Source organism: Rattus norvegicus, chromosome 4 (assembly GCF_036323735.1).
Source record: "Rattus norvegicus strain BN/NHsdMcwi chromosome 4, GRCr8, whole genome shotgun sequence".
NCBI lineage: Eukaryota > Metazoa > Chordata > Mammalia > Rodentia > Muridae > Rattus > Rattus norvegicus.
Window position 1 is genome coordinate 143,256,058 of NC_086022.1, and position 3,936 is coordinate 143,259,993.

General features: G+C 43.9%; 1 long non-coding RNA gene across 1 annotated transcript; it reads right to left on the reverse strand.

Moving 5' to 3' along the window:
* Nucleotides 1-2,517: 2,517 nt before the first annotated feature.
* LOC134486679 (uncharacterized) lies at nt 2,518-3,413 on the reverse strand. Its single transcript, XR_010066021.1, has 2 exons — nt 3,228-3,413; nt 2,518-2,892 (listed from the first exon to the last, which is right to left on the reverse strand). It is a non-coding gene; the product is annotated as an uncharacterized LOC134486679 (long non-coding RNA).
* Between the last annotated feature and the right edge of the window lie 523 nt (nt 3,414-3,936).

Consider the following 3,936-nt stretch of genomic DNA (forward strand, 5'->3'; position numbering starts at 1 on the left):
GCTTACAGTTCAGAGGTTTAGCCCACGATCATCATGGCAGGAAACATGGTGGCATGCAGGCAGACATGGTGCTGGAGAGGTAGTTGAGAGGTCTCCATCTAAAGAAAAGAGCAAGCCACTATGCATGTCTTCAGGTTCTGAAACCTACTGCTCCCACAACCACCCTACCCCCGTGACATATGTCCTTCAACATATGTCTATTCCAACAAAGCCACACCTCCAACAACACCACTCCCTGAGTCTACAGGGACCATTTTCATTCAGACCTCCACATGCCCTGTTGAAATGAAGCACCAGAGAATGAACAAAGGTGAAAGATCTTTGAGCTGTCCCTACAGGAGGGGAATGGCTGCGCTCTAGGCAACTGTGCAGCAAGGACGCATGGTTAGTGACTTGCAGAGTTCATGGGTTCTCTAGCAGTGCTTGTCACGGGTGGCCCTTTACACAGAGGCCTCCCCACGTGGCACTGCAGCCATGGCTCAGCTGACTGAGCCAGTGCTGGGCCCCTGACTCAGAGGAACGCCTCTCTAGGGCGGTCAGCAGGCTATGAGGTGGCCTCCTGGCAATGCTCTGTCTCAGAGCTCTGACGGCTTAGCTAAGCTCTGCCAGGTTGTATTCTTTGCCACTTTTGCTCTCTACTGTTAGGAAGAGGACAGACACAAGACTGGCAGTCATGAGATCGACTGTGACCTCAGTCATAAGATCCTGAGCAATCTCAGAGAGGAGTAAACAACCTCTAGTCCAAACTGAACATAAGCAGGGAAGAGGCAAACATTCTGACCCACAAGCTGAGAGGAAGAGAGGACAGAGAGGGAGCAGTGTTGATACGGCTGGACCCCAGACCTTGTGGGTCAATTCTCCCCTGGGTAGAGCAGACCTCTGTGTCTAGTTTTTTGTTTTTTGTTTTTGTTTTTTTTTTTTTTTTTGCCCTTAACTGACTTACTGCTCTTTCCTTTGTGTCTTGTTGAATTCCTCAAAGGACCCAAGAACCAAGTGACATTTAATATGGCTATACCGCCTCTGGCAGTGTTTCTTTCCCTAAACACATCTGATGTGTTGCCTTTGCCTAGAATATTCTCTCCCCTCCTTTTCCCTACACCACTCTTTGCCTATTAAATAACTATGTTTATCTGAAGGTTGATTTAAAAATAGTATTTTGTGTGTATAGGTGCTTTGCCTGTGTGTCTGTGTGCTATATGCTTGCAGTGACCCTAGATGCCAGAAGAGGACATCAGATTGCCTGGAACTAGATTTATGAATGGCTGTGAGTTACCATGTGGCTGCTGGAGACTGAACCCTGGTCCTTGGGAAGAGCAGCCAAGTGAGCTTAATCACTGACGCATCTCTCCAGCCACTATAAGGGTTAATTTTGATTGTCAACCTGATGTGATTTAGAAATTACCATGGAAATTAATCCCTGGTCATGCCTGTGAGGATCATACAGATTTTGTTCATTGAGGTAGGGAGACTCATTATGAATTTGAGTGGTTTTATTCCATGAGCCGGGGTCCTGGGCAGAGGAGTGGGGGGCTAAAAACAGGCATCATCTGTCTGTATTTCATGACTGTGGATGAAATGTGAGCAGTTGCCTCCTGTCCTTGATACTTTGTCTTCCCCACCATGATGGACTTCTGTGAGCTAAAATAACTCCTTACTCCTTGAAGATGCTTCAGCTAAGAATTTGAGACTAGCAGTCAGAGTTAGCTATCAACTTGACACAGCCGAGACTTATTTGAGGCGGTCTCAACTGGAGGCCTGGCTCCATCAGATTTGCCTGTGGACATGTGTGTGAAAGCCTTTTCTTGCTAACTGATGTGGGAAGACCCAGCCCACTGTGGGCAGTGCCACCCCTGGACAGGTGGTCCTGGGATGGGTAAGAAAGCAGGTTGAGCGTGAGTCAGAGGAAGCGAGTTACTAAGCAATGGCTCTGTGAATTCTGCTTCAGTTCCTGTTCCAACTTCCCTCAGTGGTAGACCGTGATTTGGAAGGGTAAAAGAAATAAACCCTCCCCTCCCCAAATGTCTTTTGGTTATGTTTTATGACAGCAACAGAAAGTAAACTGGGATATAGTAACTAATACAGTTTCTTTTTGTTTCTATCCAAAAGTCACCTCCATAATGAAACAGTCTTGGGCATTTACTTTTGATTGGATACTTTTTGCAGTTGTCTTCCACAGGACATATTCCAGTTTTGTCAACCTTTACCTGCGTCTGTCAGAGTTTCTGTGTAACCCACTAAGCTGGAAAGAAACCTGAGACTCAGATCTGGTTCTATGTTGGCTCCTGTTGTGATTTCAACTCCTACCGTGATGCCAATATGGTAGATACTCAACATTATTATTTTTTTTTTTTTTTGGTTCTTTTTTTTTTCGGAGCTGGGGACCGAACCCAGGGCCTTGCGCTTCCTAGGTAAGCGCTCTACCACTGAGCTAAATCCCCAGCCCCTAACATTATTTTTTAAAACAAGGATTTAAATGTTTTCTTTCTTGAATGGTGACTGAACGAACCAAATCAGAACTTTGTCTTTTAAAAAGAATTTTATTAATTCTTTGAGAATTTCATGCAATGTATATTGATCAAACTCACCCCCTCCACTCTTTCCCAGACCCATTCCCCACTTCTCTACCCACTCAACTTCACATCCTCTTAAAAAAAAAAAACCAAGTGTAATTAGTGTTGCCCATATATTCTTGGATATGTGCCCTTCTGCTGGGTTTTAATCAACAAAGGCGACACTTTTAAAGAAAGTGACTCCCCTTCTCCTAGTAACGATTAATTGCCCATACTCTTCGGCTAGGGTGGGAATATGTGCTGACTGTCCCTCTCGATGCTGGGATTTGGTTTGGCTTGTGTTGGTCAAGGGCTTTCTTCTACGTGACGTCGGCGAGTTTTCCTTGGGAAGACAACAGAGAAAGAAGGTCCCACATTTGATGGCGGTTGAGCTTCATAACCCTTGCCTCAAAAAAACACCCCCAACTATATATAGAAAACATTTTTGGGAGATCATAAATAAACTTTAAAAGCAAAAAGGAAAAATCCTGAGACCAAAAAAGTTTGAGATACTGGGGTAAAAAATAGTAGCATTATTTTGGGTGCGAGAGACAAACTCCGGCATCTGTGAGCCCATGACGTTCTTTTTTTTTTTCCCCCCTCAGGCATCCTGCCCCCAGCATTGGCTTTCTGTCAGGCAGAGACTGGATGAACATCAGCAGATCCAGGCTCACGTACTGTGAGAAGCCCGGCGTGTCTTTTCCAGTGTTCCAGGGCAGACTGTCACTAGCCTGGCTCCTGTTACATTTCATCCCCAAGCCAGTCCCTAGGAGTCCATCTGGCAGGTCTGTCTCTGTTCATTCTGGGAGGGGGAGTTGTGTGAAATCCTTGCGATGAACCATGTGGAATGGCTGACCAGAGGAAAATGAGAAGAGAAAAAGGAACTTCAGAGAGACAAAGGATGTAACCATAGCAACATTTTTTTTTTTTTTTTTTTTTTTTTTTTTTTGCTAGCAATGGACCTTATTTGAGACAGTGGTCTCAGAATGGGCTGGTAGTACAATTCAGGGATAGAACACTTGAAGGATGTAGTCTTAAATGATTATGATATTATAGTATGAAGTTGTAGTCAATGAAACTTCACAGAATGATTCATTATTCACTTGTATTGCTTAATTGTTTTTGGTGATATTGATGTGAAGAGACCTCACTGAGAGTTATTTTAAATTATAGCACTTTTAATTATACACAGAACAGAAAACTTAACAACGTTAATAAAATACTATGTTCCTGGTATCTTACTATCCTTTTTTTTTAAAGATGTATTTATTTATTACATGTAAGTACACTGTAGCTGTCTTCAGACACACCAGTAGAGGGCATCAGATCTCATTACAGATGGTTGTGAGCCACCATGTGGTTGCTGGGATTTGAACTCAGGACCTCT